At 46.3% G+C, this 18,494-nt stretch overlaps 1 protein-coding gene across 2 annotated transcripts in view; it reads right to left on the bottom strand.

Moving 5' to 3' along the window:
• Positions 1-18,494, bottom strand: part of CDK5RAP1 (CDK5RAP1 mitochondrial tRNA methylthiotransferase) — a 206,771-nt gene that overhangs the window by 178,990 nt on the left and 9,287 nt on the right. The window contains exon 2 of one of the 2 annotated variants that reach the window (XM_086932387.1): positions 465-508. The exons of the other annotated variant lie outside the window; for it this stretch is intronic. The gene's annotated coding sequence lies outside the window, so the exon portion shown is untranslated. The remainder of the gene's footprint in view (positions 1-464; positions 509-18,494) is intronic. 2 annotated transcript variants of the gene reach the window in all.

Genomic DNA, 18,494 nt, shown 5'->3' on the forward strand with positions numbered 1-18,494 from the left:
GAAGAGTTAGGGGCAGGTTATATAGATGACTGTATACGCTTGTGCCCTATACTTTTATGGTGCTCTATAAGGACTAAAAGGGAACTGGATTTTAACAGATTAATATTAAGAGATTGTTTGAATTTGAAATATAGTGTGTGTATACCATGGCTGAGCTATATGAAATCTACCCTGTCAAATCTGGGCCGTTCGCATGTTTTTAGCACCTTCCATGCTCATGACGAGCTCAACTCATCATGCAGTACACTGCTCGTGTGGTCATGACGAGCTCAATGGGATTCAAGGGAGTGCAGCATCCAAGGCGAATCACTGTAGCATTGAAGGTGTTAACTAGCCAGAGTGACAAAGCACTATACATGCTGTCCTGTTTTGCAAGGTTTACACTAGTGAGAGATTAAGATGGTTAAAACCGTTTTTAAAACAGGGAGGATTGAGGCAATGTCGCCCTGCCTTTGTATACTTACAGATGCTGGATAACTATTACTGTATTGGGTCCATGACGGGTTTTCTAAAGAAAGTATTAAAGAAAAGAAAAGCAATTAACAACTGAATCTTGGGAAATGTATATTGGAATGTTTACCAAAAGGAATTGTATATGTTTACAAGCATATCATGAATTTACTAGAACTTCCCAATTGCTAATTCTGTATAAATAAATTCTTTTTTTAATGTAATGTACGTTTGTTTTTAAGCCGGCTTTTATGGTTTTAATGTTCAAAATCGAATAAAGTTTGTTTTGATTGGTTTGAACTAGCCAGAGCAAATGTCCAAATCAGATATTGCAGGAGTCAAGAGAGCTTTTTTATAAGTTTACCCAAGAAGCAAGAATGCTAGACTCACAGCGTAAACTTTGCTGTATACACTATGCCATGGTAAAATCACTTGATAAAATAGAATTTTATTTAACATTGGATATGCATGTTAACCACAGTAGATTTGTAACATATTTTCATTTGAACATTTTTCCGTAACTTGTAGCAGACTGGCATAAGCTACAAGACCCTCCCATACATTCATGTGATGAGTTATCTGCACCAGACACTTTACATATACTATTAATTTGTCCTAAATGGGCCAATTTGCGACAAAAGTATATTCTCCAATTACTTGTACATAGAGATTTTAACCAAGTGAGACCTGCTCTCTTATACCTACAATTTTAAAATAGTTTTTCTTTTTGCTGGCAAGTCTCGAGATTCTTAATAGCTGTGTATCATTCCTATTCTTAAGACCAAATCCATATTGAATGTATTATATGAAATTATATTAAATTATGTGGTCATACTTTTATGATCGTTGTTGGTGTACTTTTATGATTGCTGATTACAATCAAAGTAAAATATTGATTGTTAGACTACTAACCAATGGGCTACCAAGTCCCCTCCCACCTAATAATGATGTCCTGCAATGTGTGGCATCTAGCTATCCCAAAGTGCAATATACTGCCTACTCCCAATATGACAAAACCCTCTTCTTGTTGTGTGGAGACTGGTAGCCCTCCCTAGATGTGTGGCTACCTGAAGGCTACAGGTCTGCAGGAACACTGACACAGTTACAAGGAGTGCCACATGCATCAATCAGGCTTCAAGGGGATCGAGTGCAGCTTTGGACATGGGCTTTTTATAAAACGTAAAAGCGTATGGATGGTTGCAGCGAAAGTGTGTGATCTTGGGAAGGAGCTTTCGCTGGTCCCTTTTGTTACACGCCTCCATTATGCCGATACACACCGCTGCTTGTGGCTCGGATTGGTATGAAAAACACATACAGTTCAAACACACACAGGGCTTTACAGAAGCAACTATTTTAAACAAGCATTGGCAATGAGAATCTAGCTTGTATGTGAAGGTAAGCGAGGCCGATTGGCTTTGCCAATGAATGTTTTACTTTCAGGTCACAGCTCAAAAAGGTTCTGCAGAAATAGATTGCCAGGCTGCCTCTGGCCATGCAATGCAGATAGAAAGTCAAAACAGACTGCTTCATGGAGTGCGTCCCTGCATAGATCTGACCAAGTCAAGTCAAGATATGCTTTATTCGATTTAAAAAACGTCAAATCATGAAAGCAGAAAACATAACAATAAACATAAGAAAATTAGTTCATGTAATCACGGTTTAACGGACATATAATAAAATTTCATTGTTAAAAATTATGGAAAATATATTAAAGGTGAGCAGCTATCTACAGTTTACGCAAGGCAAAGACTAAAAACAGATTTCAGTATAGCCTTAATCTAGATAAGAAACCAAAGTCACAAACAGAAGATGGGCCTTGCATATATTTCCTTGTTCCTATCATCCCTTTCAAATATTTTCCAATATGGTCATTAAAAATGTCATCATCTAGGAATTGCAGCTTAAGAAAAGCGGGTCGACATTGTCTCAGATCTTGCAGTTTCAAACCAGGAAGGATCCATCTTTTCCTAAGTAAAGTAAAAAACTTACAGAAAAATAGTGTGTGAATTGTGGACTGTGCAGATGATTCGTCACAGGGGCATAAACAAATAGCATGTGACCAGTCATTTACCTGAGGGAAAGTTACCAGGTTATGGAAATTGACAAGACGTAGGTGTTTCAATAACATCCTGTCATAATTTCTATGGGTTGTTAATAAGTAGAGTTGGATTCATGGCCGAGTCAAGAGCAATGAATTCGCTCTGAGATTCTCATGATAGCAGATGACAATCAAATCATCTTGAGGTGGTTAATACATAGAGCCTTGAGATCCTTCCTAAAAATAAGAGACAGGGTATCGGGGTTAGTAAAATATTCTGAGCGATCGAGTTCATGCATAAAGTTTTAACATAGGCGAGCCGGGGAATAGGTTGTGCCCGTTGCAAATTCAGACAATCTTTGATCACGTCCCGATTGATGCCGTTAGTAACACCTCTCCAGACCTTACGCCATAATAAGATTGGCTGGATTCTAATCAGGTCAGACAGGTATGACAGCCCTACTTCAGAGTGACAAATGTACGTAGCCGTAGCATTTGGAACGGCTAATAAAAATCTCAAAAACCTATTCTCGGCTTGCTGAAGGGGCTCTATATTTGCATATCCCCAAATGTCAGCTCCATATAGAGCAACTGAAATACATTTAGCTTTATATATTATCAGCAAGTCCTCGATAGGGCATCCTAACTTCCTGAAAAATTAATCAAGGTGCCAATGGCTTTGGCAAAAAGCAGTTTTCTACAATTAATGTCTTTTGACCATAAGCCCCTATTATTAAATACAATTCCCAGGTAAGAAAAATAATTAGAGATTGAGTTTTTTTTATATTAATAAGAATGTTGCGGCACTTCACACTGGGCTTACTGCACTTCATTACAAAGGTTTTACTGATGTTAACATGGAGATCCAGCCGACATAGAAGAGGCAAATCTCGTCACGATTTTCTGCAGGCCTATTGGGGTGCGGGCTAGCAAGACCGAGTCGTCAGCGTATAGAAAAGCACCAATTGTTATTTTACCTAGTCTAGGTAGGTCTTGGCATTCCCTGGATATAGTGTCCCCCAGGCTGTTAACTTAGGGCGAACAAAGCTAACACAAGGAGATGATGGACGCAGCGCTGAACCTTTTCAGACAATAACCCCCAGTCACAGATCTGGGTTAAATCCATCATCATTCTTTAGCTCACTTAGCCACCTCAGTTCAGACCCAGATATATGCAAATCAGTCTTGATCCTGTGCCTCATGGGAACACTCCAGCCAAACGTTTCAGACAGTCACCCCCAGTCATATAGCTGTGTCTGAACTGGGTCATATAGCTGTGTATGCCCACTGAATTCAAGCTAGCCTGGCGGATGAGGGCTGTTAGCCCGAAACCGGTTCCAGGATGCTTGTTTCAGGTACAGGGAAAACATGGCTTGGCAGTTTTGGCTGGACTGTTCCCATGAGGCACTGGGTGAAGCCTGATTTGCATATAGCTGAGTCTGAACTGGGGTGGCAAAGTGATCTAAAGAATGATGATGGATTCAACCCAGATCTGTGACTGGAGGGGTGAGTGTTTGAAAAGTTTCAGCACTCCGTCTATCATTTCCTTGTGTGTACTATATAAAGAGCCAGCTTCCTACAGTGAATTCATGTGGTAATACTATCTGGAGTTCCCTCTTTGCGTGTGGACGAGAGGAAATTGCATGAAGAACTTTTCAACAAAAGTCTGGACTGGCTTGGGGACATAAGGATTTCCCTCTCTCTCTGGCAAGCAATATCTTACTGACACGTAGGGTGAGCTGATCAGGATGGGGCTGGTGGACCGGTGTGGTGACTGTTATTGGCAATGTTAAATCCCCTTTACTTGTGCAGAGCTTGCTCTTAGGGCACCTGAGCAAGCAGATAGCCTAGTGGTAGTAGTGCAGTATTACCCCTGGCTATTTCACAAACCAATTCATGTCCAGTTAGCACCCAGTCAGCAGCAACGAGGGGTTTGTATGTTATCAACGCCTGATTCGCTCCAAGCTGCTCAGCACTGGAACAAACTTCCTCCTGCCCTGAGACTGGAGAGCAGGGAGACGGTGTTTCGGGCTAGGCTCAAAACTCTACTCTATACTTTGTAGGGCTAGGGGTTCTGTATTGGGTGGCTGTGAGTAGCTCCATTCAGCGCGGGGACACGCCGTGATGGCGTTACTGCGCGCTTTATAAGCTCTTTATTATTATTATTATTGTTGTTGTAATACCACTTCCAAGTGCAATGTTGAGGTTTTTAAAATCCCCATCTCCAACCGCTTTGAAACTCTAGCCAGTGTGGACTGGCTAGTTAATGCCCTTCAAATTGCTCCTTCTAGTGCTAGCACACTGGGGAGAGACACTATGGGCGAGTATTTTAGGGGCTCCAGGAGTGGGCAGCAGATTGTTGCTGCAACTTGTGACCTAAGAACAAGGTATGACTCCATTAATTGTTGTCAAACTAAGTACAAAGTTGCTAATGGCCAAGGTTTTTCTGAATTAGGGACCCCTAGTGTTTAATCTGCTCTCAACCATGCCCGAGCATAGCCATTGATTAGCTCCTTAGGGGTGACCAGCAACATCAAGGTGAATGATCTAATTACAGGCAACAAGTAAGGTGAAGAAAGAGTCGTTCAGCGTATGTTGTTTTTCATATGTGGTTTAATCCATGTTCTTCATGACCCACGGTATGAAGCGTCCCTCTGGCTCAGAGGTCAAACCACTTGCTATTCGAACCCTTACCAGTGTCCCCTAGGCCTTTGGGGAAAAAGACATGGAGATAATTGGGTATTTTTAAACCAAGGTACAATGTTTGGGCAGAGAAACTCACACAAAGGTATATGTGGCTGTGAAAGGAAAGAATATCAATAGTTGGCGAGACTTGGAACGTATGGCCCTGTGTCTGGTTCCAGGGGACAAGAACCTGGTAAGGGTGAGGGATTTGTCAATTTACCAGGTGGATTGTGTGGATGGTTCCATTAAGGAAAATTTATCAGAATTCCAATTGGTGTTTAGTCGCCAGGTTTGCTTCGTTAAGGGCGTGGACCACCACATTAAGTTGATACCGGATGCACAACCTGTAGCCCACAAAGTAAGACCTGTGCCTATGAGTGTCGGGGAAGAATTGAAGGTCACTTTACAAAATGTATGCTTGCAAGGGATCATTCAACCTACGGATTTGGTGCAGTGGGTGGCGCCCATAGTCATTGTTCAGAAAATGTCAAGAGAGATCAGTCTTTGTAGATCATAGACTGCCACCCACTGCCCATTATTCATGAGTTGTTGGCAAATCTCGGGGAAGCCAAGTGGTTTTCCCATTTCGATTTGAGATCAGCATATCACCAAGTGTCATTGACGGCTGAATCACAGGATTTGACTAAGTTTGTGAACTTCTTTGCTGCCTATAAGTTTCTGAGACTCCCATTTGGTCTGGTTTCAGCAGGAAGTGTGTTCCAGAAACTTATGGACACAATGTTTCAGGGGACCAGGGGGGGGTACAAGCATATCTAAATGATATCCTGATATATGCAGAGTCATTGGAGGAACATAACGTAATACCGAGGGAAGTGCTATCTATTTTAAAGAGGCAACATATGAAAATCAGGGCAGACAAATTGCTGTGAAGGAGTTGGAACACTTTGGGCACACTGTCGGATGCTGGCATAAAACCCACGTTTTCTGTTAGAGCAATTAGCGATGCTAAAGAACCCACGGATAAGGATAATCTCCGCTCGTTTCTTGGGTTGGCAGAGTACTATGCCAGGTTTGTGTCTAATTATGCTCAAATGGTTGAACCATTAAGTACCTTACTCAGGAAGGTCCAGGTGATTAATTGGTCGGAATATTTAGAAAGGGTGTTTGGAAAAGTGAAAGAGTTAATCATAAGGGCTCAAGCTCTGTTTGAGAAGCTGGCTTAGTATATGATGCACACTTACGTAAGTGATCACCGTGCACCAATCCAGACAACCCTTATGGTGATTTTAGTTGTCTTAGACAACCTTAGAAAGCTCTCCAAGTGGTAGCTGTGGAGAGCGCCTTCAGGCGTAATCCAGAAGGAGTGTAAAGCAGCTTGTTTTACCAGAACATAATCGTATTGGTAGAGATTAAGTGAAAAAGAACCACACAGTGTATTTATAAAAATATGTATTTATTATAAGACCCTCACTAACACATACAGATATATCCTACCTGGAGATATACACAATACTTTGCAATAAAAACAGGTAAGTAGCACGAATACACAGTGGTCGCCAGGGGGGGGGGGGGGGGGGGGAGACCAAACCATACACTAAAATAGTGGTATGCGTACCCTGACTCAAGTTAAGACTGTACCCAGGAGACGTAGAAGTGCCGCGGACCCAAGGATCCACCCACGGTGAGTATCTGGGAACCCCACAGAGGTGGTGTGTATTGTGGGAACACAACTGCATACTCAATACAAGTAAAGGGGTAAAGGACCCTTCTCAGTGGACCCTGAAGAAACTAGAAAGAAGATTGGAGAGCCACCCCACCTCTGGATATACTAGGAACCATGATACCAATACCAGGAAAGCCTGGTGCATAGGTGTGAAGTGGCTTCGGAAACCGCCGTCAAACTCAATGGAGGACTTCAGGAAGATGCCGCTGCATGAAAAGGTGAAAGTGTCTGGTGGAGCCCAAAGGTGGATTCAAGATGAGAAGTATCTGCAAGCAGAGGGGACAGAGTCTATGCCACTCAGGGGTGACCAGGAAACACAGAAGACAAGTGCCCACCGATCAACCCAACAATGGACCACCACAACACTACACACAACCAAGTTGTGTGTGACGCACCTCTCATATGGCAACACGCCCGCCCTCCCTAAATAAGACTTGAACTATGAGCTCCTAGCTCCCGTGGTGTGCACTTCCACTGCCCCTGTTGTCCCCAAGGGGCGATCTCAATGATCAAAATCAAATCATCTACCCACTGTGGATTGCACCACCTCACATAAGTAGCCAAAGAATAAATGGATTAAGAAATGTCCATCCAATGTTGATGATTTTAATGTTTTCTTTCTCTTCTTTATTCATATACATTTCATTGGGCAGCCAACGCGTTTCGTTCTTACAAAGAACTTCGTCAGGGCTGTAAAAACATTTATATATAGAATATATAAAAGTTATATATAATATAAAAATAAATAAATATATAAAGTTGTTGTTTGTACCATCGATTCCCGAGCGCTTAGAGGCCTGCAGGTGATTGAGCGCGTTATAAATCAAAAATAACAATAATATATAAAAACCATTTAACGAACAACATAAGCATCTACTGCACCAAGACAGGAAGAATCTCTGAACACCATTTTACATTCTATTTCGACACACCGCTTGGTAGGTACAGATACCCCATCAAAGATGGAGGCTTCCGCATCTACCCAGTCACGTTTTTATTACAAAACGCTTTCCTTTTGCGCAATTGCACCATTATAAATTGATTACAAGATGGTAACTTATAGCCAACCCAAACATTGTTGTTTTCAGATTTTTAATCCCACATAGATGTATTCTGTCAGACTTTGAATATTTTGATTTTGAATTTGGAGAGTCTGACAGAATACATCTATGTGGAATTAAACATCTGAAAAACAATGTTTTGGTTGGCTATAAGTAACCATCTTGTAATCAATTTATAATGGGGCAATTAGGAAAGAGTTTTGTAATAAAAGCGTGACAGGTGTAGGTGCGGATGCCTCAATCTTTGATTGGGGTATCTGTACCTACCAAGTGGTGTGTCGAAATAGAATGTAAAATGGTGTTCAAAGATTCTTCCTGTCTTGGTGTAGTAGATGCCTATGTTGTTCGTTAAATGGTTTTTATAGATGATTAAATAAATGTTTTTAAATGTTGTTACAGCCATGACGAAGTTCTTTGTAAGAATGAAACGCGTTGGCTGCCCGATGAAATTTATATGAATAAGGACGATTAAAAGAAAACGTTAAAATCATATCAACATTGGATGGCCATTTCTTAATCCATTTGTACTTTGGTTACTTATGTGAGGTGGTGCAATCCACAGTGGGTAGAAGTGCCCACCGATGTCTGGTGTTGTAGGGGAGCACAGTGACCTTAGAGCTGCAGTTGTGCAGACCAGGCGATACTGTGGAAGACCAGGGGCTGTTCATGAGCTATCCCAAGTTGGATATCGAGAGTTGAGGGGTTGGTGTCCATCGGGAGCACCAACAAGTCTTGGCAACTGCAAACATGAAAAACGAAGAAGGTGCAGTGCTGGGACCAGCAAAGTTCACAGGACTCACCACAAGCAGGGGAGTCAGGGCAGACCCCGATCAATCTGGGGAGCCCGCAGAAATCAAGGAAGACCCTCAAGAGGACCCACAGGTCGGAGGCACTGGTGTCACAAGAGGACCTCGAGCAGCTTACTAATGATGCAGGCCCACAGTGCAAGTGATGCAGTGAGAATGAAGATCTTGGTCACAGGAGATGCCCTAGGTTGGGGTTACTTGGAGCCCAAAGATCTTTGAGGAAGGAAGATAACAAGCCTTTGCAATGGCAAGTCGATGTGGTGCACAGAGGTTCGGTTCTTGCGGCTGCGACGAGGGATACTGTCCTCAAACTTGGTGAGAGGACAGGGCAGACCTCGAGGGGTGTGAAGAACCACAACCTGTGTTGTTGAGCCTTTCAGAGTCCATGGGAGCTCTGGATCAGAAGACCAATCAGCTAAGTTGCAGTGCCTGCAGATGCGAGAAGTGACTGCTTCACTTCAAGGAAGATTCCTTCAGGTGTCTTTGATGTCTACTGGCCTTGGAAGGTTCCTGTATGGAGCACAGACGTTGCAGCAGACTTACAGGACTGCAAGACCAGGAGCAGCAGGAGTCTTCCCTGTTGCAGTCTGAGAGCCCAGAGCAAGGTCTAGCGAAATCCAGAGTGCCCAGGTGGCTGAAGAAGTGGAGTCTTGAAATGAATCTTGTCCCATGACGAATCTAGGGATCTACAGGTAAGCCCTTATGTACCCTAAGGAAAGGGTTGGGATGTTTAAGGGTTCCCTCCCAGGGGAGGGGGTCGGACAGTGGGGAGGATGCTCCCATGCCCTTTGTCCAGTTTCATGCCAGAGCGGGAGCCAACGGCTCCTTGAGCTCGTTTGAACTGGGGTATGCAAGAAGGGCACCAAATGTGCCCCTGAAGCAGACTGACTGGCACTGGCAAGTGCTCCCATCCGGTCCAATACACTAAACCCTGTCTGGGAGGTAATCACACCTCTGTGACAGGATACCCATTGTTCTGCCTTCCCTTGCTCGAGCTAGGCTCACCAGCAGGAGGGCAGAATCGGGTCTCCAGTCGGCAGCAGCCATGTTGTGCTGTCTGGGTCTAGAAGACTGGTACCGGGAGCACGGAGGGCCTCCTGGAGGAATGTTACAGTGCAAGGAATCCTATCTCCCACACCATTTATGGTGTGGAGGTATGATTCCAACATGCTTGATACCAAACATGACAGGATTTGCTACAGCCAGTTTAGAGATAATCATTGCGTAATGACGCATGGCCACTCTCTACATCGTAATAGTTGATGCGCTTACAACCCGGGAGAATAGATTTCGAAGATTGTAGGGGTCTGCTACTAATGCAGGCGCACCCTCATACTTAGAACTGAGCACCCTACCTTCAGGATTGAAAGGCCTGCTTTAGGGGTGACCTCTAGGTTTTAACTACAGTTACCTTATAAAAGGGAAACCTATATTGGTCATAAGTGGTGCTAGCACCAGCTTACACAGGCTGCAATGGCAGGCCTGTAGTACAGTTTGAGTGAACTCCCATTGGTGGCATAATCGTGCTTCAGCCAACAGGGAACCCTTTTGTACCTATGCCCTAGGTATTTCAGTACCATTTATTTTATTTTGAAAGTTTTATATAGCGCGAACAAGATCTTCGCAGATATCAGAGCGCTTTACATAGGTGAATAGCAGAATATACACAGATACATCTATAGTGTTAAAAGTACAGTGAAATGATATCATAAACAATCAAGTAGTCAATTTCAAAGTCATACAAAAAAGCAAAGGGTTCGAACAAGTAGTACAGATGAGCACTGAGTCTTTGAAGTTGATCCCCAGTAGTGGTTCAAGTGCATTTAGCCATGAGGATCGCTTTTACTTCTTTCTTGAAAAGAATGGTAGATGGGATGAGTCTGATTTCAGGGGGGAGTGAGTTCCAAATCCTGGGAGCCATTCCTGAGAAAGAGCGTTTGTAGGTTTTTTCTTTGCGGAATCTTTTAGGCTTTAGCAAAAGATTGTTTGTGCCTCTAGTGTTTCTGGATCCTCCAGAAATCGTCAGCTTCTGAGCGAGGTATCTAGGTGAGCTAAGGTGGACAGCCTTGTGCGTCAAACAAGCGATTTTCAGGTGTATCCTGGCTTCAAAAGGCAGCCAGTTCAGGGATTTGAAGTCAGGGGAGATGTGTGAGTGTTTTTTTGATCCAGTGATAAGTCTCGCTGCGGCGTTTAAAGAGGCTCTTATGGGTGCCGTAGTAGCTAGGGGGAGACCGCAGAGGGCGGTGCTGCCGTATTCTATTCGAGGTATGACAAGTGATTGTACCGCAGTTTGGAAATCTTTGGCTGGAAGGAAGGGTTTAAGTTTCCTAAGGGTGTTGATTTGGAAATTTGCTCCCTTAGTTGCTTTGTTGATGTGTTCCTGCATGCTGAGATTGGTGTCGAGTGTTATGCCCAAGGATTTCGCTGAGTCCACGATGGTGGGTTGAACATTGAGTGCCGTTAGGTGTTTAAGCCACATTTGTGCGGTAGTGATCTTCGCGGGAGGTGAGATCAAAAGGAACTCTGTTTTGAGGGCATTAAGTTTGAGATGATTAGCGGCCAACCAGGATTGGGTGCTACTGATCGTTGAATTCAAGAGCGTGATGTCATTGGGTGATTGAAGTTTGAGATAAAGTTGGGTGTCATCAGCATACATGTGGAAGTGCACATTGGATTCTTGTAGCAAGGTGGTGAGAGGTTCCATAACTAGGTTGAACAGAGTTGGGGATAGGGAGGATCCTTGTGGTACGCCTAGCGATACAGGTCTTGGCGCGGACATCAAGTTGTTGCTCTTGAATTTCTGCGACCTGTTATGCAGAAAGGACGTGAACCATTTGAGCACAGTTCCAGATAGGCCCATTCTTGTGTTTAATAGGTCGAGTAAATTCTCATGTTTGACTGTGTCAAATGCGGAGGAGAGATCAAGGAGGATTAGGAGGCAGGTATCGTTATGATCTAGGATTTGGAGGGCGTCATCGATTATGTGAGTCATAGCAGTTTCAGTACTGTGATTTGCTCTGAAGCCTGATTGATGAGAGTTGAGAAGATCAAACTGAGTGATGTGTTTAGACAATTGTATTTGTACGCATTTTTCCAGCAGTTTGGCAAGAGTCGGAATGTTGGTGATGGGGCGGTAGTTGTTGAGGTCTGAGGGGTCGGCTGTAGGTTTCTTTAGCAAGGGTGTGACTTGTCCAACTTTGAGGGAGTCGGGAATGGACCCTTGTTGAAGTGAGCTGTTAATGATTTTAGTCCAGAGTGGAAGGAGAAACGGGGTAAGGACTTTGACAGTGTTGCAGGAAGGGGGTCCGTGAGGTGATTGGAAGGTTTCAGAGTGCTGAGCAGTTTGCCAATTTCTTCTTCCGTGTAGGTGACAAAGGTTGACCAGATGGCATTGTTTTTTGGTTTAGTTGGTGCTATGCAGAGGGGTTTGGGGTAGCGGCTTGCATCCATGAGTAGGTCATTCTTTATGTTGTCAGTTTTTTGGATAAAGAAAGAGGCGAAGTCTTCGCAGGAGGGAGCTCCACCCATAGTGTTGAGAGGTTGGGGGTGTTCTTTGGATTGCGTTCGGATAAGCTCAAACAGCTTTCTCGGACGATTTTTGGCTAGGTCAAGCTGACGGCTGAAGAAGACTGATTTTGAGCGTTTTATTTTCCTGAAGTAGGCATTTCTCTTTTTCGTCAGGGTTTTTAGGTTCAGTGCAGAGGGAGCTGATCTCCAGGTGCGCTCTGCCATTCTCATGGCGCGTCTGTCGTCATTGAGACTCCCGTCGTACCAGGGATTGGAGATTTTTGCGGAGGCTTTTTTTAGCTGCAAGGGTGCGACTTCATTAATTATTGAGGACATAGTATTAAGATAGTGATCAGTCAAGGATTGGACGTCCTTAACGCCAGTAGGAGGAAGTAGTGAATTGCAGCTGTCGGGGGGCAGAGGGTTTGAGTTTAGTTTTTTCATGTCTCTTTTCCAGATTTTGGGCCTGGCGGATTGAACAGGGTTAAATTTAACTTTTACATTGATGAAGAATGTGATAATATGATGGTCTGACCAGTCACAGGGTTGGATAGATTCGAGTTGGATAGAGGCTTCTTTGGAGATGATAAGGTCGAGGATAGAGCCTTTCTTGTGAGTTGGACTATTGCAGATTTGAGTGAGGTCAAGGGCGTTAAGGAAATTCTTCAGACCTTTTACCACCGCATCATTGTGATCGTTCCAGTGGAGGTTGAAGTCACCAAGGTATATTTGTGTGAGTTGTCGCCCGGAGTTGGTTGAGATCATATCCATGATTTGCTGGGAGAAGGTAAGGTTGTCGCCGGGTGGGTGATAAACGCCGTGAAGAGTGCAAATCGGTTTGCCCTCACTGATAATATCGAGGCAGATGTATTCACAGGAGGTTGGGGAGGGGGAAGTTACTTTCAGGACAGAGAGGTTGCGCCTGTGTATACATGCGATTCCGCCACCTTTTTTATTGCCAGTCCTGTCAAGTCTGGTGATGTGGTAGTTGGGGGGAACCAGAATGTCCATTATAGGTGTAGAAGATTCTGTTAGCCATGTTTCAGTCATGATGATTAAGTCAAGATCCAGTTTTAGGATGAGATCGGCGATAGCGAAGGAGTGTTTTGCGGCTGATCTGCAGTTGAGGAGAGTGCATTTGAGACGGGGTGTGTCGAGGGTGGAAGGGGGTTCTAGAGCGAGGGGGACTTTACTCAGGTTACTATGGATAGCTATTCTGTTGTTCAGTGTGGGGGGTCTAAGGGGATTGGAGTGAATCGTAGGAATGGCAGTGAGAGTGTTGGGTGTATTGCTATGGGGAGCTGGGTCGTAGGAGCGGAGGAGGGCGATTGTGTCGAGGTCCGAGAGAGGATTACAGGAGCGATGGGGGCGGTTTTCACGGTTGTGAACAGGGATTGTGGTCCAGTGCGGTGGGAGTCGAGTGCGAGAGTTCGCCACCCGGGTGGAGGTCCAGTTGGGAGGGGAGGTGATGGTGGAGGCGCGAGCGGGCTGTCTGGGATGTGTGCTGAGTAATTGTTTGATGATGTGAATGTCTTGTTTGATCTGGTGGAGGGTGTTGGGTGAGGGGTGACTGGAGTGTGATAGGCAGAGTAGTTGTTGTTTGATGATGTGCATGTCTTCTTTGAGCTGGAGGAGGGAGGTCGTAGTGCAGTCCAGTGTGGGAGATGTGTTGGGGATGGGAGGGTCGGGCGTTGTGTTGGGGGTGAGGATGGGAGGGTCGGGCGTGGGTGACAACGGGGAGATGTTGGAGGTGTGGTTGAGAGTATTGGTGGTAGGCGGAGAGTGCAGGGTGGAGGATGGGCGTTTATTAGTGGTGAAGGGGCGCATGTACGGTAGTGAGGGGTGAGAATGGGGGGGGGAGGTGGGATTGTATGTGGTTCTTTGTTGAGGAGTCGTAGTTGAAGAGATAGGGGTAGCGTGTTCTGCGTGGTTGGTTAATGAGTGGAGGTGAGGGCTGAGAAAGGGGGGGGACAAAGGGTGGGGTTTATCTGTGAGCTTGTCGATCAGATGCTTAGCTTGATTAGGCGGGATGTGGGTGGGGGCTGTGATGTCATGGGTGACAAGAATGGGAATGTGGGATGGAGTATGGGGGGAGGGGGTACGGCTGGTGTATGTGGGGCCAAGATCAATGTCAGTGATTGAGGGGTGTGGGGTAGCAGCAGTGGATGGGAGCATGGCTAAGGTGCCGGTGGTATAGGAGAGGTGCGTGTCGTTTTGGGGCTGCGTTAGATTAGCGGCGTTGTTGGTATGGGAAGTGGTGTCAGGGGTGAGCGGAATGGTTGTGGTATGAGTGGGGGTCAAGATGTTGGGGGGGGGGGGGGGGGTGTGGCTGGTGTGTGAGGGGGAAAGGTCTGAGTCTGTGAATGAGAAATGTGGTGTGGCTACAGTAAGTGGAGGAATGACTGTGGTGACGGGGGTGGAGGAGAGGTGTGTGTCGTTTAGGGGCTGAGCTAGGAGAGAATGGTTGTGATTAGGGGCTGTGAAATCAAGGGTGATAGGACTGAGAGTGCTGTGAGTGCTGTGCGTGCTGTGAGTGGGGGTCCGTGGTTTGGAGAGGTGCTGTATGAAAGTGGGGAACAGGTTGTCTAGTAGTTCCAGGTTCCTGTCTGTGGATTGGATAAGGACAATCCCGTTGTTATAAATAGTGATGGTGGTTCTGCCCGGGAAGAGTTGGGAAGGTGTGATGGTTAGTGTTCGGCCATGAGCGGATTTCCTAGCATTGGAGACGGTGAGTAGGGAGAGGAACGTTTTTCTCCATTGAGCTCTTCGTGTGGTGTGGAAGATGATATCAATGTTTACGGCACCATTGACCGGTGAGAAGTAGGTGTCTGCAAAGGGGGTTTCAGGGTGGGACCTCAGTAGATTGTGTTTAAAGTGTTTTGCAGCGTTTTTGGTGAGTGCGGGTGGGTAGTTGATTCTATATGTGTGCTTGCCGATGAGCTCCATGATATGGTGACGGAATAGGTAGGGGCGTGTGGGTGCCCAGTAGACGCCGGTTGCCGGGAGTAATGGTGACACAAGTAACAGTGACACAAGTAACAGCCAGGGTATATGAGGTAGTCGTCAACGTAAACAGGGTAGTGAGGTAGTGAGGGTATATGAGGTAGTCGTCAACGTAAACAGGGATAAAAGTTGTAGCAGGAGCGGAAAATAGATGCAGACAATAACTTCCCTGGCACAGGGGCGGTACCGGAGGGCACCCAAAATATGTGCAGTAGTAATCAGTGTGTCCGGGAGGGAACGGTGTAATGAGTGCAGAAACATATGCAGGAATAAAATAAAATACCTATGCAGGCAGTAAAAAACCTGAATCGAAAGTGACAGAAGTGAGTATGTGTCAGTAGCGAAATACACTTGCAAACAAAAGTCAAATGCAGAATAGAGTAGACGTACAATACTAAAAAATATACTGGAATAAGGTACCTATGCAAACTGTAAAATACCTGAATCGAAGGTGAGCAATAGTGAAAAGTCAAAAATAGTCAATATGTGAGGTACATGAATCAATAGCCAGATACAATTGATAACAAGAGTCACATGGGACAGGTGGCGCTAAATACAATACCACTGTAGAAGGCAAAAATATAAGGTAGCCCTCGGTGCAGGATACAATTAGGAATATAAAACCACAATAGATTGCAAAAATATATGAGGTAGCCCTCGGTGCAGGATACAATTGGGAGTATAAAAATATAGTACCACTATAAACGACACAGAGATATGAGGTAGCAATCAGTGCAAGATACAGTTAGGAATATAAAACCACAATAAACTGCAAAAAATATATGAGGTAGCCCTCGGTGCAAGATACAGTTAGGAATATAAAAATATAATACCACTATAAACGGCACAAATATATGAGGTAGTAATCGGTGCATTACAGGTGCAGATACAGTGAAAAGTGCTGGATACAGTAAGGGGTATAGTAATATAATATAGTACCACTATGAAAGGCAGACACTATCATAGTCCGACGTGGAAGCGCCAAGTGGTGTACATTGTGCATTGCTCATAGCTTGCTGGAAGGGAGTCTTATCTCTATTTCTGTTGGTCATGCGAGGGGGAGGCAAACTGGGGAGCCTCGCGGCCATCTGGATACCGAAGGGGATTTATGTCTACATTTTTATGGCCCCAGCCATTTTGCACAAAGGAGGTAGCTTAAAATGTGTGCAGTTTAATGGCTCCAGCCATATTGCAACAAGGAGGTAGTTAAAAATGTGTGCAGTCGGGTGGGCTGAAATAAATACCTTATGCCTCCATAAGCGTGTTAGGCTTGCCAGCAGGGTTTTGCAGATTCAGTGTTTTAGACAAGTGTCTCAAGGCAGTTATATGTGAGCTGTGCGTTTTTTGCCGCAGGGCTCCAAAACTTCCAGGGTGAGCTCAAACTGACTACCTCCAGAATTCCAAACCTGTGTTTCCTGAGCGGTGGGGTGACTCCTCAGCGAGAATCCATGCCCGGTGCCGGTGGGGGCAGGCTCCTGTCGGCCCCCTAGATCTCGTTTCCCAGGGCTCATTTCATCTGCTACACCGGTCAGTGGCGCCACACCTCCGGGGGCGCTGTCATGGCCTCATTCCGATCGATACCCAGCGGTTCCGGCCAGGCAAGGCACCCAACGCATAGCGCCTTGAAGCGGGCGGGAGGGGGGGGCCTCACTCAGCCCTCCGGTGTTATGGGGCGGGCCGGCGGGGTCCGTCTCCGTTTTCGTGGCCTCGACCAGCGCCTTGAATCGGGAGGGGGGGGGCCTCCTTTGATCCTCCAGTGCTGTGGGTCGGGCGGGAGGGGTCCGTCTTCGTGTCCTCTACCAGCGCCTTGAAGCAGGGGGGGGAGGGGGGGGTTCTCTCGATCCTCCGGTGCTGTGGAGCGGACGGGAGGGGTCCGTCTTCGTGGCCTCGTCCCGGCCAGGCAGAGTATTCAACGACCAGCGCCTTGAAGCAGGCGGCAGAGCCAGGCAGAGCACTCAGCGACAGCGCCTCGAAGCGGGCGCGCCTCGAAGCGGGCGGGAGGGGGGGGGGGCTCTCTTGATCCTCCGGTGCTGTGGGGCGGGAGGGGTCCGGCTTCGTGGCCTCGACCAGCGCCTTGAGGCGGGCGAAGCCTCGGCCGCTTAGCCCAGAATGAGCTCTCAGGTGCTCCGGTGCAGCGGGGTGGTCGGCTTCAGCTGCACAGTCCAGCAGCGCGATGGTTCCCGGCACCACAGCCTGTGTCTCCAGACCAGTGCCTTGAGGCGGGCGATGGAAGCCTCGGCCGCTTAGCCCAGAATCAGCTCTCAGGTGCTCCGGTGCAGCGGGGTGGTCGGCTTCAGCTGCACAGTCCAGCAGCGCGATTGTTCCCGGTACCACAGCCTGTGTCCTCATCCATGAAGCGGCGGGAGGGGGCCTCTCTGACCTCCGGCGCCGCGGGGGCTCCTCTGCCGGTCGCAGCGCTGGTCCACAGGGAAAAGGAGGCTCGGCAGGATCCCGGGGCTTCAGCTGCACAGTCCAGCAGCGCGATGGAGGCGATCCGGATTGAGAGACGAGTGGGTTTCAGCCCTCCGCCGTACAAGGTGGAGAGAATAAAAATAAAAATATGCTGGTTGTAATCCTATTACTCTTATGTAGTCGGTTTCCACGGAGCGGTAGGTGCTGACAGGGATAAATCCAACACGTGGGATCCCAAGCACCGGGAGCTCTTAGCAAGCTCCTGCTCCGTCGGCCATCTTGTCCTGCGTTTCCGCACCTGAGAGCTGATTCTGGGCTAAGCGGCCGAGGCTTCCATAAACTAGGGACTTATAAGGGTACACCAGTATCCAATTTGGGATGTACCTAATTACTTACAATAACCAATTTAGGGGAGCAAGCAGCGAGACCTGGGTCCTGATTAGCAGGATCCCAGACAGACTAATCAAAAACAGCATAGCGCCAAGAAAAAAGTGGGAGTAACCATAAAAGCAGATCCTACTTTCCTGCACTCTGCATGCATCCGTGAGGATTGCACCTCACTTATAACTGTTGATGCTAGCATACATGGTCTGGGTGCTGTGGTTAGCCATGTTCTTCATCACCGACGTGATGAAGCGTCCCTCTAGCCCGAAGTTCAAACCACAACTGACACTTGCTATTCAAACCCTTACCAGTGTCCACTCCATGCACGAGTCTAAGTTAAAGCATAAAAATGGCACATTACAGAGAACAGCGCACAAGATTTGCGCGAGAAGCATGTTCAATACATCATCAAACTACCTAAAGTCTAGACCTATTATGGATAGTACCACTCTTTCCTTGCCTTC

The sequence above is a fragment of the Lissotriton vulgaris genome, chromosome 7 (genome assembly GCF_964263255.1).
Source record: "Lissotriton vulgaris chromosome 7, aLisVul1.2, whole genome shotgun sequence".
Lineage (NCBI taxonomy): Eukaryota > Metazoa > Chordata > Amphibia > Caudata > Salamandridae > Lissotriton > Lissotriton vulgaris.